The sequence below is a fragment of the Alosa pseudoharengus genome, unplaced genomic scaffold (assembly GCF_046254945.1).
Source record: "Alosa pseudoharengus isolate Yale_2024_CS ecotype anadromous, Long Island Sound unplaced genomic scaffold, YU_APseudo_1.1 YU_APseudo_1.1_scf_8, whole genome shotgun sequence".
NCBI classification, from domain to species: domain Eukaryota; kingdom Metazoa; phylum Chordata; class Actinopteri; order Clupeiformes; family Clupeidae; genus Alosa; species Alosa pseudoharengus.
Window position 1 is genome coordinate 30,415,436 of NW_027468870.1, and position 17,630 is coordinate 30,433,065.

Here is a 17,630-nt window from a genome sequence, read left to right on the forward strand (position 1 = left end):
GAATAATATAAAACAGGGAATAAGTTTTACGATGTATATGTTATGACCACAGTCCAGATTGTAGGAGGGCTAATATAGCCTGTAAAATAGTCAAGTGGACAGCAGACAAAGTGATATGGTGGTAGGGGCTGAGATAGACAGGCTCCATGTTGTTACCAGCATGTCTTATGTTATTATGCATGAGTATAGATCGCAGAGATTTTATGTCCATGTGCACACCATTTGAACAGAGGTCCTTGTGAGTGCATTTTTGAGTATGACCATGCCATGGGAAACACATATAAAAACCTCCATTCAGCATTGTGTGAGGCAGGTGCCGATATCCCCAAGAGTCACACATCCAGCTGAGATCACGTCAAAGTGAAAAGTAAATTCTGTGGAGCTATGTATAGCCCTTTGATAAGATTTCCCCCAAAACCTGACCATTGAGGGGCTGGGAACAGCAACCTAGAAAACAGCTGTGTATGAACTGAAGAAGGGAAGAATAATTTCTCTCAAAACTATACACATGTATGGCTATTATTTACACTATTTTGCCAAATCTGGCACACTTTCTCATGTGAAAACTGTTTTACAGTAGATAATTAGTTCAGTTTGCAATCAGCCTAAGCACTATAAATAAGCCACAGGTAATGTACAATGGGTACAATGGAGGGAGCAGGAAGAGTGAGAAGAGTAAGAATTAGAGGAGGTCGAAGAATAGGACGTGGAGGTGAAGAAGTAGGAGGAAGAGGACGCAGAGGTGAAGAAGCGAGAGGGAGAGGACGACAAGGACAATGAGGTGAAGTTAGAGGAAGAGGACAAGGACGAGCTAGAGGAGGACAAGGGGGGGATAAGAAGAATAAGAAACAGAATTACTAATGACATCAGAGCTACAATAGTGGACCATGTAATCAACCATGGAATGACCCTGAGGGATGTTGGCCAACGGGTTCAGCCTAACTTGAGCCGAAATGTTTCCATAGGGCTGCTTTGGTCCGCAACTGGTTTACAGATCACCCACTCTTCACTGTACTCAACCTCCCTCTACTCTCCATTCCTGAATCTAATTGAAGAGATCTTCTCTGGCTGGCACTGGAAGGTCTATGACCGTCATCCCCATCAATGCATAGACCTTTTACTGTATAGGCAATGGAGGAGGCATGTGGGGATATTGACCAGGCATCATGTCAGGCCTGGATACGGCATTCCAGAAGATATTTTCCCTGGTGCCTTGGACTAGAGCAGTGTTTTTCAACCACTGTGCCGGGGCACACTAGTGTGCCGTGAGAGATCATCAAGTGTGCCGCAGAAAATTACCCAAATGTCCCTCACTGGTCCAGAAAAGCAACTGTTGCATCAAAGAATTTATAACCACATGCTCTCATTGATTGTATGATTGCACTATTTGTGGTATGCAGGCATTGTACAATGGGGGCCCCATATCCAGTATTCACAGAATCATCACAGTTCATAACAACAATTAAATTAGATAGTCACCTACAAATGAAACAGAGGGCGCTTGTTTTATTGAGCAGGTCTTGCATAGAAGCCATAATAAGGCCATATCTGTGTATTATTTGAAATTTTAGGCTATGGTATGTTTATTTTTTCTTCACACAGGATGTTAGTGTGCCGTGGGACATTTTAAGTCTCAAAAGTGTGCCGTGGCACAAAAAAGGTTGAAAAACACTGGACTAGAGGACATTGCATGTGATGTAGACAAAATTTTGAGAGACGGCACAATGTAGACTGATTTTTTTTTTTTTGTCTCAGTAAAATTGCTATTTCGTGTGTTTGTTTTGATGTGTGTAAATACACACCAATACTTGGAAGTTTGGATCCCTGTATGTTTACAGAACTATGACAAAAGTATGACCTCAAACTGACATAGCCTACCTTGTGCACAGAGAAAGCAAAAGCCAGATGTGTTCAGTTGTGTGTTAAAAACCATCAGTGTGTAGTTGGCGCATTGTTTGCTCATTAATGTGATGGCTTGTGTTTACTGTTTGATACGAAAACACAATTTTTACGAAGGTGTGAAGAGTTAAGCAAGGTGTGTTAGCTTTTGTTAACTTAACAAAGTTCCCTTGAAAAAAAACCTCTTTGGCAATTGTAATTGGCTGATAATGAACTACCAAGCAAATGGGAGTGAAACAGCCACCACTGGCCCAAACACTTTACGGATCCAAAGATTTTTAGTGTGAAAAGATAACAACACAGGCAGGAATCAGCCCTTCAGAAAACCACTTGAATTTATTTTGCAAAGAACACGAGGAACATTATATACATCCACAACACTTCACACGCAACTTCAGATGGCTTTACTCTGACCATCCATCCACGGCAAAACCCTCAACACACATGGATCAGTTGGAGGAGATGAGGAATCCGTTGAAGGTGTTGTGGTTGTTCTTGTCATCGTAGAGCTGGAAGTTGCGGCTGAGGCTGAGGTAGATGCGGTCGCCCTTGACCAGCTGCAGTGTGGCGCTGCTGGTCACGTGGCCATAGCCATCATCGTGGCTTCTCTCGCTTGCGTGACTGATCTGAGTGGTGTTCTTGTAGAAGATCACACCGCGGCTGTAGCGGTCGGAGATGCCAGCGGTGGTGAAGCTGAAATAGTAAACTCCGTTGATGGGAGCGGTGAAAATGCCTGTGAGAGGGATGGAACAGAAACACACACACGACCACACAAACATAAAATACCCCCAAAAAATCACCCTCCCACACACACACACACACACACACACACACACACACACACAGCAACAATATGTGTAAGTAAATACACACATAAATAAAAATGCCCACACAAACAAAAACTGCACACACAACATTTTATAAATAGCTTGAGGGAAAGTTTATATTCTGTCTGTTATGATCTGAACAATGCATAGATGACGAAATACACAAGTACACACCTGTCTCAGGATCATAGCCTTCGCCAACGCGAGTTATGACATTTTTGAACATGATGACACGTTCTGAATTATGAGGACCAAACCTTCCAGAGACGCCCAAGGCAGCTGAGAAGGCCACCACGGCTCCACCTGTGAGTTCAGGAGAGAGAAATCAAAAAACATTACAGTAACATATCATTCGAAAGTTTATAAATGTCTCAAAACTGATGTCAGTTAAGGTGAAAATGTCTTGTAACCATGGCTGATGCATCATAGGAAACACAAAAGATGCTGCTGAGAAAAAAAGCCTAAAGGATTGCTGCTGATGAAAACATCACAACACATCAAGCTCTTGGGGGAATCCCTGTGGCCATGTTGTGGGGTGTTCTGATTGGTCGGCTGGGCTCCCATGTGCCAGGTGGTACAAGCGGCTCCGCTCCGACACCAGCAGGCCCAGGAGGAGGCTCTTCCCTGAGGCTGGGACCCTGCTGCTCTCCACGCCACCATCACTACACTCATTACTGTGCTGTTTACTCCACTCTGTTTGTCATGTGCACTATTCACGTTTTACAGACAGAACCACCTACACAGTTCAAGTAATGTTACGATACATAATCAACTGTACATATGTTGTTTACAGCCTGCAAGCCTATATTTACTGTATATTTGTTCTTCTGGTTAGATGATAACTGCAGTTCATTAGCTTTGTATCCTGCCCCCCCCCCCTTCAATCTCATTATCTGCACAATGAGAATGAGAATGAATCTAATGTAATCTAATCAGATCGTTGATCGTTGATTCCTTGATATGATCAAGTCTAATAGTGATACGTATGGTATGTGTGAGGTACACATGGGACATGTAAGGTGTGTGAGTTGTGTAGGTGTAACGTACAGTATAGGATGGACAGGACAAGAGGACAGGGAGAGAATGTTAATTGGTGCAAATCGTTAACTTTAACGTCTGATTGATTTAGCATTTCTCATGGACTAAACTGATGTGCTTCCACAACCTCATTCAAAACCTGACCTTTATCCTCCTAGCTTCACATCAAAGTGGTAAAATCACATGTTGGGCATGCAGACCACCGTACCTCCAGAGCTTCCTCCAGATCCATCTACCAGACCCGCGACATGCTCCTTCAGGGCACCAACGTCATTAACCAGGACCTCCACAGCCCCATACGTCCCAGTCATGATGAGAGCGTGTGTATCGAGCATGCCCTGATGGTCTGTGGACTGACCACCAAGTGTCTTCAACTCTGTGGCCTGAGCTGTGAAGTTATTAAGGAACTTATCAGCACGGTGGTGTCACTACATCGTTATAATTAAGTTCCCTGTGCTTAATTCACAGAGGGACATTGCCGATGCTCTTAGTGTGTTTAGCTTTCATAAGCACAGTGCGCTGTAAACAGCCATTTGAAGAAAAGGGCATCATCAGTCTGTGTAATTGGTGACATTTCTGTGACCTTTTCAACGTATACTCACCATACCTCTGACATGGTTGATGTTCCAAAACATACGGTAGTTAAACGGAATGTGTAATGTGTGTGTATGTGTGTGTGTGTGTGTGTGTAGGTGAGAGAGTTATTGAGTAAGAAAGAAAGAGAGAGTCTATAAGTGAATGTGTGTGTGTGTGTGTGTGTGTGTGTGTGTGTGTATGTCTGCATGAGTGTATGTGTGTGTGTGTGTGTGTGTGTGTGTGTGTGTGTGTGTGTGTGTGTGTGTGTGTGTCTGCATGAGTGTGTGTGTGTGTGTGTGTGTGTGTGTGTGTGTGTGTGTGTGTGTGTGTGTGTTTACCTGCATTCTCAGTCTGCAGTCCCTCTACTTTCGCCTTGAGCTCCACCACTGCAGCCTGCTGCTCCCCAACCTGCATCTCAACGGAGGTGGCCTTCATATCAACAGCCTCCAGCTCTGCGTCCAGTGCTGCAATCACATCAATGGGAAACAACTCCAGCTGCCAATCACCCACAGCCACACAAAACCAAGAAGGAAATGCACTCCATTGTTGGCATTTAATTTGTGGGGGGAATTTGCATAACTTTGGGGCACAATGCAGGCGCAAATATTTTTCATTTTCGTTCTCTTGTGAAAACAGAGCAAGGAAGGAATGTAATTGACCACGCCGGCTCTTTCTTCACAGACAAAACAAATGTCCGTGGACACTATAGGCTCTCATAATTTGCGGAGTGTGCTGTAATTCACAACGGACAATGCAACTGTCTGGATGGGATGTTTAGCAGGCAGGAGATTATGTTTTACTCTGGTTTCATTCTGTACGCCTTTTCCATTCCCGCAATTATTACTTGCATGAGTCACACTATGCCCTGAGAACTTCTGCAAACTAGTGCAAGGAACTCATATATGGCTTTAAAAATGGCCGTGACTTATATAACAGGGTTTTTATGTCAAGAAAATAAACTGTGCTAATAAAATAAGATGTGGGCTTGAGGGAAGTGTCACCAATAACACCAATGACCTTTGGTGCTTTGGTAAACTTAGCTAATGTTATTTCTATAGTTTTAACTTGATTTAACTTTATTATGACACACACACACACACACATTCTCAGAGGTCTACTGCCAGCTTCAATGATTACCACATAGTCACATCCCTTTACCTGAGCTCTGGCTCGTCAGAGTCTCCACGGCCACCTGCAGCCCTGCCACTGTAATCAGCTGCTCTGCCACCTGGCTCCCCGTGGAGTTCGCCATGTCACTGAGCGCGTCAAGCTCCAGGGCCTGGGCTGGGGGGAGGAGACAGAGAGAGACAGAGAGGCTTAGTAGGAACACAGCAGAGCAGACAAGATGTGTGTGTGTGTGTGTGTGTGTGTGTGTGTGTGTGTGTGTGTGTGTGTGTGTGTGTGTCACACGCACATATCAGAGAGTTGCATGAGTTCTTTTATCTCCAGATCGAGCATGGCATGGGTGTTTGTAGTCTGTTCTGTGCAAATGGAGATGTTCTCTTTGCCTGGTGCAGACTTTGTTAAAAATGCAGTAGTGTTTGGGAATAGTGGTGGAAACACCTGATAGTTTGAGTGAATGATTTGCTTTTGTTGATGTTGTGTTCTTGAGCGAACTCCATGTTGTTTTAAAACATTCCACTTGGCCTTGGAAGATTTGTTGTTGAATATTGTCTTCCTCCAGGAACCACTTACACAGTATATAATCGAAACACCTTAACACATGGCACATTTCTGACCTGAGGGTCTGAGCACTGGGGAAGAATTTGAGATATGCAACAATGTCTGTGGTAGCAACTACATTTAAAATTCTTGTATTTTCCCACATTTGCTTGGCAGGCCCCAGGCTCACTTGCTATTTCGCTTGCTTGCACTTGCTATATTACTATGCTATCATATCTATCATAGCAGTAACTGCCTGACTGAATCATTCTATTTTATATTTAGATTCACATATTTAAAAAAAAAAATGTGCTCAACATCAATTCTATTAACACTTTCCTTGGCCAGTGTAGATTACGTAAGGCCGCTCACTGTCTCACCTGTGGTCTCTACTTTCAGGCCTTCCACCTCAGCCTGGAGCTCAACCACGGCAGCCGTCTGTACCTCCACCTGACTCTGGGTGGCGCTGGACTTCTCCCCCAATGCTGTCAGCTCCCGTGCCTGGGCTAAGAACAGCCGAGAGCAGGGAGAGATATGTGCTGTTACTGCCCACCAGGGCTGCAGACAATAAATGTTTCAGCTGACAACTGGGTGGGAGATACTGTCACGGCAAAGAAAGGCATTGCAGAGATAAGTGAGTGAAAAAGAGACGCGTTTGGACCTTTTGTGTTTGTTTGTCAAGTCACACAGAGACAGACAGAGAAACAGACAGACAGACAGACAGACAGACACACACACACACACACACACACACACACACACACACACACACACACACACACACACACACACACATACTTAAATCTGAGTGTCTATAAAACCTATTTCTTCACAAGGATTCCAAGAGAAATAACACTTTTTTATACATCTAAAAAAACAATATTGTTCAATTATTATCTATGTGAACTGATTTACAGAGAGAGGTTTTTGCAATGCTTTAAAGATATTATGTTGTCACACCATATGTTCTCTTGTGTTGTAGCCACACCATATGTTATTTCATATCATAACTTTGGGTGGCCTTAAACAGATTCATATCTCCTCAAGCCAATTTGTTTCCCCCTCTTAGAACTGTCAGAATGTTTCGGGAAGAGCAGATTGCTCTAATAATTCTTTCTCACACCTTCACCAACAAAACGCCACCAGGACATAAAATATTTCAGACATCCAAGAAAAGAATGCTTGCTTATAGATGCTTCTCACATTGCTAAAATGGAATTGAAAAGTGGAAAGTGTCTTGTCTTCTAAATACCAGTCAACTTTAACTTAATCAGTCACAAGTGGGTAAAATATGCTCTGCCGAGGCAAACACACCAGATTCCATTGTGAGTTGTCAGATTTTTGTTTTGTTAAAAACCAGTTATGACAATAAATATGTTATTTTATATTTAAATATTTAAATATCGTACTATTGAGTACTCAATAGTTTTTAAACCTCTGCATTCTAGCTGAGGTGTAAAGATTTCCACATTTACTCACATAGGGCGATAGACACATAATCATAATATTCGTTTTTAAAAGGGGTTCATGGCATATTGAATTTGTAATATTGAATCTCTCTCAACCTTCATTACACACACACAGACACAGACACAGACACAGACACAGACACAGACACAGACACAGACACACACACACACACACACACACACACACATTCACTCAAGCCCCCTGCCCACACACACACACACACACACACACACACACACACACACACACACACACACACACACACACACACACACACAAACACACTCACTCAAGCCCCCTGACCACACACACAAATACACACACACACACACACACACACACACACACACACACACACACACACACACCGAAACACATGTACCCCATGTCCAGAGCCTGACCTGCGTTCTCTCCTCTCAGGCCCTCCACGGTGGCCTTCAGCTCCAGCACAGCGGCCTGCTGCTCCTCCACCTGCACCCCCGTGGAGCTGCTCTTGTCACCCAGGGCCTTCAGTTCCAGAGCCTGGGCTGAAATAATGAGAAGGTCGCAAACTGAGTGAAGATGTCTGGTAGTGACCAGCTCAGCTGGCTGTTTTTTTTCTTCTATTTTATCTAACTACAGGGGGTAGGGGGTTAGGTAGATCTGTGCTATTAAAGTGTATTGTGTGTGTGTGTGTGTGTGTGTGTGTGTGTGTGTGTGTGTGTATGTGTGTGTGTGTGTGTGTCTGTCTGTCTGTCTATGCCTGTCTGTGTTTGTGTCTGTGTGAGCGTATAAGTATCGTTATGAATGTTTTAAACAATATTTCCCCATGTCCATAAATGCTACAGTACCAGTATTTACTGTGTTTGTTGTTACCTGCATTTTCATTCTTCAAACTCTCAATGTCAGCCTTCAGATCCACCACGACTCCCTCTCCACTTATACCTGCCGATACACATGCTACAAGGTAAGGCCTATCACATTGTATCACCACATTTAGTGTTGACTGGTCAAGTAGATCTGACTCTGGTTACTTTACAGCTCATTATTTATGAATAGCATTATTACAATAATAACCAATATCCTAACCTATGACTTTTTAACCAAACCAATGCATTGTCACTCTATGACACATTTCCAATTCTGCCCCCACTTGTATGTGTGGCAATGACATGGTCTAGCCAGCTACATTACAGAGGATAGATAGGCCTGACAGTTTCCCAAGAGAAAGTCTGAAGCTGAAGTTCCTTTTTACTTAGGTTTCACCAGAACCCATCTATGTCCTTATTAGACATTCTCTGGTTTTACTGTAAAAAAAAAAAAAAAAAAAATTTAGCCTAGTCAGTCGGCCTACACCACATGATAGAAAATATTTAGATTTTGGTAGTTTGGTGTTTTCATGTAGCCTTGGCAACTAGCCATCTAGGCTATAGGCCTGAATAATATGCACATTAATTGGCACTTAAACTCACCTCAACATGTCTTTTGCAATCATTTCACCTGGCATGGGCAATGCTAAAGTCACTGTTACAAACAGGGCAGCGTGCAAGACTAGGCCTATCATTATTTTTTACTCTTATGAGACAAGGGTAGCCTACATTTTCGTTTTTTTAAGGGCACTGACTCTGCTATGACGCTCTTATTCATACACTGAACTGATTAATTAAGTTCGGGAGAAAAGAGATCAATTAAAGCCCGCCTACACTGAAAACTGATTGGTTGATTTAGCGAAACAGGCCAATCAGGATGCTCTCTCTCTTTTGGATGCGCTCAGGCACACACGCAACGCCCCCCCCCCCTCTCTCCAGTTGTGTGCACGCTACACTCAGATGCACACGCGGTCTCGAATGCTCGCTCTTGATCGCTCACTCTAGATTCCTGGAGATTTTATCTAATTTGCGGGCGTCAGGGAGCCGCTATCAATATACGGGAGACTCCCGGAAGACTTGGGATGTCTGTGTAAAACTAAGCAGACCTTACAGAATAGAAACTAATGCATTAGCTTATGGCTAATGTATATAAGAAATCCCATAGAGATGCTAACGGTTAGCATAATCAATAAAAGTTTATATTTAGAGCGAACTTCAGTCCATTTACAAAAAGGTAACATAAGAAGATTTCTTTGTTTACAACTGACTATTAAAATACTCAAAGGCTAGTCTAATGTTTACATATAATACCGTGACTTTAACGCATCAATGCCACTTGAAGGAAGTAGCTGCACAAAATAAACATTAGCTGCATGCTACTGCGTGTGACAACGTGGACCACTAGCAATCACGTGACTTGCTCTGCTGCAGCCAGGGGCTTCTCTCGCATTCACCTCCTGGCTTAGTGAATGTATGGGGTTTCAGTGCGTGATTTCGAGTGTTTTCCTCCTAAGTACTTTAAATACTCAATAATGTCAATTTGCACATCGTTAAAACAGCAATCACGATATTATCGCAGAGACGATATATATCGCCCACCCCTAGGGGAGCGCGGGGCACAAAGTAACGCGGGGTTAAATGTAACACGGACTTTTCCCCTATTTGCAGGGGGTTGATCGAGGCATGCTATTGGTCAGTTAATCACATTACTATGAGACGGTGTTCCACAAATTTTCAGTCAGTATGGACGTGTTTCCACGTAGATCTGCAGCAAAACGCCTTTTGAAGACATCAACTGAAATGTCTAGGTGGTACTTGTCTTAACATTACTGAGTTGTGGGTGCAGCTCACTGACTCCAATCTTCTATCATCTTAATAACCGTCTTGTAGGCTAAAAATGAACACCGTTTTGAAACATGTAGCCAACTCATAGCAGGAGCTAGCTTATCTTATAACAAACGTGACCCAGCGGGGTTAGTTGTAACGCGCTGTTACAACTAAGCCACTCATACTGTACAATGATGTTGCAATACAAAAATATGCGCGTATTAGTGTTAGTTTAGTTAGTTTTTGTGATGTTTTGCATTTTGCCTCATGTGTTTTCAGGTTTGAGGGCTTTTCTTGGCAGGATTGACCTTGGTTAGACTCTTTGCTTCCATTGGCGCATATTTCTCATGTTATTTCTCCGTATAGAAAATAAAGTCAATTTTCGACACACGTCTGTTGTTAATTCATGACTTATGTATCATAAATAGTCAGATCCTATTCTATCATACACATTCAGATACATTTATTGAATTCATTTAATTAAAAACAGCCGTTGGGATGAGTGTTACAACTAACCCCGCATATGGGGCAGGTTGTAACATTTCACCTATCGCCACTCTCGGTGGAATTGTAAAAGAACAGCAGCTCCTACAAACAAACTTCCAGTGCATATGTGTAACAGAGATATGCATGTTGCTTGTTAAAAAGTATAACTAGTGAAACTCAAATGATTTTAGAATTATTTAGCCATAACCAAAAAGTGTTACTTTGTGCCCCGCGCTCCCCTACTTTATATATTTACAATACTTTTTGAAGTTTTGATGTTTTCATTAGATCTTAGATACTTAAAAAAGAGTGATTACAAGTTCATAGAAGCTTATATCTCAAAACCTTAAAAAAATACAATTACTAGGCTACTTATAAGTTAAAAGAACTCAGGGCGTCCCAACGAGTGAGTTATAGAACTTATTAATGAGACATGCCCATTACTGCGGCATTGGGGCGCTACACCTTTTTCCATGTTAATGTACCTCAGTCCATTTCAATGGTTATCAGATGTTTTCCTGAGCCCATACAATGACAAGTCTGGAAACAGGTCTGGTGTTGATGCAGTGCCATCTGAGGTCGAAAAGACCATGGCCATCAGCTCTTTCTCATGTTTGCAAAGATTTCTCTGGATTCTCCGAATGTTTTAATAAATAATATTATGTCCTGTAGATGATGAACTCCCCAAATAATTCACAATCTCATGTTAAGAAGCATCACAAATATATTGTTTTATCATTTGTGCACACAGGTTTTCAGAGTGATGAATACCCCTACATCTTCTCTCTGGGATGCTCTTTTTCATACCCAATCATGTTGCCAGTATACCCTAATTAGTTGTGAAACATCCCTCCTTTTTTGCTTTCTTTGTCATTACACAACTTTTCCAGCATTTTGTTACCCCCGTCCCAACTTTTTTTGAAACGTTGCTGGTATCAAATTCAAAATTAACATATATTTTCCATGAAATCAATCAATTTGTCATTTTCAACATTTGATATATTGTCTGTCCTTTTTGTAACTAAATTTGAGTTTAAGAATTTACATTCTGTTTTAATTAACATTTTACACAATGTCCCAAATTTTTCTGTTTTGGTGTTGTATATATTTGCAGACATCGATTCATCATTACAGGGAAGTTACATTGACAGTGACTTTCAGGAAGTGTCTGATTTTTGTAAAGTACCTCTGCTTTGCCTGGTGCTGTCAGATAATCTCCTAAAATATGAGTGTATCTAAAATGTCAAATGAGCCTATACTTACATTTAGGATGCGTCTAATGCAAACAAGCACTAATGGAGGGTTTCCAATTCAAAATGAATGAACTAACAGTTTGGGCATGGCAACTCTAGACAGTGGTACATGTGTATATCAACACATGCCATGTTTCATTAAGAATATCAAAAGGAAGGCTTAATCACACTAACAAAATAAATACAACAAATCCAAGAAATGATCAACAATTCATGACTGTATTAATGATAGAAGAAGAAAAGGAAGAAGAAGAAAATGAGGAAGAAGAATAAGCAGAAAAAGACGGCATACAGTATCTTTAGACTTTACCAGAAATCTCCTTTTTCAGGTCGTCAATCTCATCCTTCATTCCCCCCATCTCTGCCTGCTGTCCCAGCACCTGGCTCTCCGTTGAGCTTGACCGGTCCTCCAGAGCATTGATTTTGGATGCCTGGGCTATAGAGCAAAAACACTCATCACACTGCTCCAGTGGGTTGTGTCATTTAGATGGTCTTTGTCCACCAACAATTTACTCTGTCTCCCTCCCCACCATTACCACCAGATGACCACTCTGTCATATGGTTTCTCCAACACCATATCCCAAATCACAGTGCAATGTCCTCATTGTTATTCAACGTCTTCTTATTAACCTGCAACATTATGCTGTCATGGCATTTAACGACAGCTGTCATAGCATCTACCATTACAGATGACTGAAGAGAACCATCACCACCTTTCCCATGCCAAGGGCTCACATAGAGTGTGAGCATGTTCTCGCAGCTAGGCTGCAGGTTTACACCAAAGGCTTACCTTCACCCTGGGTCTTAACCTCCTTCATGTCTTTCTCGCTCACGTCCAGTCTGGCCTTTGCACATCCGATCTCAAGGCCTTGGGCTGTGGGTCAAAGCCAGAGGAAAGAAAACATCTGAACAATGTTGATGTTGACGCCATCTGATATGATATGGTGATACACAAAACTAGAGATACTATCTGGTGTTTAAGGTTTTAAATGTTTTTAATATGTTTATAAAAGCATAATATTCTGAAATAAAATGCAACCAAAATGGGCAAACCCCAAACATTTAATGTATTATAAATGACCTTAAAGGTTGTATCAGCGATAGCGGGGATACGTCACTTCTGTTGATGTTCAAACAAAACAGCTAGCTCGCTACTCCCTCCCCCTCCCTCCCGTGTATTTAAAACTCTCCTAAACGCGCATCTCGTCGGTTATTGGTTGAAACATTTTATTTTGCTTTTGAGGGGTAGCAATTGTTTTTGTGTACAGATCTCAGAGCCTATGCTACCTACAGAGACGCGTTTTTTGACGTCCTGCTGATGGGGCAGGCAGCTAACGGATCGTTAGGAAAGATTAGATGAATGTGATCATTTATGTTTGGGCCTTTTTTGGCCCTGAAATTGTTGATACAACCTTTAAGTACTCCAAGAAATGAGAAATACGAATGTTTTGATTAAAATCTGAAATAGAGCTTTCTTTCCCATTTAACTTCATATAAACTCCATATAATCACTCCAGACCCCAAACCAGATCCTGGTTTCCTTGGCCCACCATACCTGCTGACACCTCCTTCAGCCCCATCACCTGCACCTCGGTGGTGTTGAGTCTGACATCCATGACTAAAAAGGTGATAATAGAAGTATGAATATTTACACACACACCCTACCTCCAGTCACCCACAACTGGAAATGGAGCACAATTAGTGGCTAGGTCTAACATACACTGTACACTGGCTGGGAGATGTGACGGTGGAAAATGAAGCTAATATGAATTTCATGAATAAAATTAGCACCTTCATCTCTGGGAAAGGAGATCTAAATTCTTGTGCAGAAGCACCTTAGCAGTGCTGCACACATGGTCTGTCACTTCACTCACTGATTATAATCCTCACTGGTAACATGCTGCGTGGAATGTTTTGATATTCTGGGGAATAATTTCCTAGAGATTCAAGATTGATTTTTTTATAATCCCAGCCGTAATGAGCTGCACGTCCAAACAGGTGAGAGCTGAACTTTGTCAAAAATAGCAGGTGCGATTTTGAGATGCCAACGGATATTCATCAAGCAGCACTTTTTTTCTGCTAACAGCTTGAGGGGAGGCTGATCATATGAATATTTTCAATATACAGTATTTGTGTATGGCATGTGCTAATTAGTGTGTGTGTGCGTGTGTTTGTGTGTTTGTGTGTGTGTGTGTGTGTGTGTGTGTGTGTGAGGCAGACAGCCTGCAATTTCTAAAGGCCGAACCATTACTAATCAATCCATTTCACATGCCACATAAATTCAGAGCAGTTGTCCTTAATTTTACTATAAAATGCATTTAACTGAATAGATGTAATGTGCTGAAACCAATAGCATTTTCTCCAGCATTTGAATTTGTGGTTTCTTAGTTATCACAGGGTAAAACACATGAGAGAGTCACCTGACCTGTGTTACCAGATCGTCCAACAACATCAACACAGACATGTGTCACTTGACCCTACCTGCGTTGACCTCTCTCAGGTCTCCCAACTGCTGGCGGGTGGACTCCAGCTGCATCTCCTGCTGGTTCAGCTTCACCCTCAGGTCCCCCAGCATCGCCTGCTGCGACTCCACCTGGCTCTCGCTGGCCTGCAGACGTGCCAGCGCAGCCGACACCGCGGCTTGCGCCGCCGTCAGCTCCTTGCTCTGTGCGACGGACACCTCGCCCAGTTTCATCACGGCCGCCTGGAGGTCCCGCAGCTCGGCCATGACTTCCAGCAGGCTGGCCCTCTCATTCCCATTGGTGTCCACGGGCTGCCCGTGGGCCTGGGAGACACAGAGGAGTAACGCCACAAACCAAATGCCTTGCATCGTAACACGACACACAAACTGCAAGTAGACTGCCCTCATGCTCTCCCCTATAATATATATACACACACTCACACACACACACACACTCACACACACACACACACACACGCACACACATGGGTTAACTATTATGTATGAAGATATCATATGTTTGAAGAGAACGTACAGATGGTGTTTGAACAAGGGAACATTCTTTAAGTGATAAGTTGTGCTCACGCTAAATGTCCTTGTTGTGGTTTGGACATTTGTAGTCTATTGGAACAGTACGTTCAGGTCTCACACTTGTCCAGGTGTCAAATTCTCGCATACTACATAAAATTTTCATAGCACCTCATGTTCCTTATTACATGGAACGCATGTGCTCACTCACTCCACATACAGTATGACTGGCCTGATTCAGTACAAGCTTTGAGTTTTTGGAAGGGATCGGTTATTATGCCAATCTGAAAGCAATGGAAGCATGAATTTTCCTGATTGATTTTTTTTGGTGAAGCCAAAAAGTGTTTGAACTTGAGAGGCATGCAGGCAAGATGAAGATCACAGTAATGATGCTATTATTCACAATAATACCCAACCCTGAGTCCTCCATTTCTTAAAACTGCATTATAGAACATTGTGTTCTAAAGATATATATTATTATTTTATATATTCTTCCACAAAGAATGGAAGTTGTGTAGCTATGTCCTTGTACAAACTTTTGTACAAAGACACAAATCAATACATAATGGAAACAGAGACTTTAAACTGTAAGAGAACTGACAACTGTTAGAAATTATAATATTTTGGCACATTAGCCAGCTCTCAAGGATATGCCACTATGAATAAATGCAAAAACAGGAAAAAAAATGTTTTTGCCATGGATTAGTCATGAAAGTAATTTTTTTTCAATCTTCGGGCTGATTTATTGCCTAATGACATGCCTTTGTCTGCGTGACAAGGGGCACTTGGCCAGCTGATGTCAGTCCTAATGCTAACTCGACCACAGGCAGAGCAGTCCCAGTCATCCTCATCCAAAAGGTCGAGGCCGCCTCCCTCAGGGTGTCTCACAAATGTCTGGCAAGCGTGTGGGGCCTCGGGCAGAGCAGGCTAGGGGTCAGCTCAGTCATGATATTATTCCATTGATTTTCAGACTTGAGTGAGGTCAATCATAATTTATGAAATTGTTTTACAGTCAAGTCACAAGCAGAGCAATTTTTTAAATAAATATGAGCATGGAGTTCCAAAACAACATATAGAACTTTTAAAGGCTGTAGCACTTATAGCATTATCTACAAAGTAATTTACACAGCGACACTAATAATTGAGTTGGATTAACACCATGAATAATTACACCTTAGGCTAACAGGCTAACATTCTGTCCAAATCAACCCTGTCAATATGCCACAGTGTTTAAAACTTGCTCCTAACTTCAGAAACTTGGAAAAGCCAATGGTAAAAAGGTAGGTCTATGATTGAGCACCTGAGATTGATTGTAACCAAAGTGTTTTGTGGCTCCTCTCAGTCCTCCTTCTGCTTCCACACACACACACACACACACACACACACACACACACACACACACACACACACACACACACACACACACTATTTTACAAGAAAACATAGGCTAGAGTGTGAGAGAGAAAATTAGAAAAGCAGAATGAGGTCAAGAGTCTGATAATTAGTTCTATTTGTGATGTGTGTCTGTAGTGGATATTCATAAAATTCATTTTTCACTGTCTAGGAATGTTCCATGTCATGAGCTATTGTATTCAGGCAGTCACGCACGCTACACTCCAGTGACTCAATGCACCAATAGCACAGTGTATCACTGTCATTTCCACTCTTGGCCTGGATGCTACACACATCATGTGTGGTCTCTCCATGGCTGAACCAGAAAGGTTTAGCAGAGACACAGTGTGTAGAAGACAGGGTTCAATTAAAATAGCTTCAAACACTGCAGGCTAAATTTGAGCCATTTGACCTCTTATCTGGGGTGACCTTCTCTGAAAAAGTATTTTAGACCTTGAAATACAAATGCATGAATTGGCTATGAGCTGCAGTCGAAGCTGCCATGGTTACTGAGGATCTTAATAACTCCGTTGTCGAGCAGCGAACATTTTTGACATTCTAATTACTGCACAGTGGAAAGACGATAAACACACAGCCTACAAATCTACAACAAAAAAGACCCCGAGGGACTTTACAAAGCTAAGGTGTACTCTTCAAAACTATAATTTGTAGCGACGAGTCCATCAAGAACTCCTTTATTTAGAATAAAGCACACAGGGCTGTCCCGTCAACAGTGATTAGATTGCCACCAACTCGTAGTGATGAAAAGGTCTCCTCAGGCTATCCAGGTTTAATGAGACTATCAAGTACCCATGAAATATTTGTGATTGAAATAGGAAGTGATCCAAGCACATGTTGCTGAAGAGAAAATTTAAAGAGACTATTTTCCTCCAGATTAAAATGGTAAAGCATTCGAATAATTGCTCTACATGAATGTAAAGGTTGTTAATGTTGCCCACAATGCAAACAAAGTTCTATGGATTTAAAATTATATTATGATGACTATTGCAAATTACACGTTAATCATGTGATAATGAGTAGGATATGAAAGACAAACATTATTTGAAACTCATTTTTACATTTTGTTCATTGTGACTGAAACCAAGCATGTAGACGTGTTAATTATATTGCTCCTACAAGCCATTATCTCAAGCCGAGTGTCGCACGAGTTGTTTCAACTGGGTAACATTAATTAATTTACCCAACATATCAGCTGTTAATAACAGAGAAAGTATTACATTTGTCCCTACAGTCTTTATACAGTGTGTTTATTGAATGTTTTTTCTCCATTGGAGACATTGGCCTAATATGTAATTCATCTATGCTTAGTTGTCTAGCCATAAAAAATGTCTGGAACAGCAGT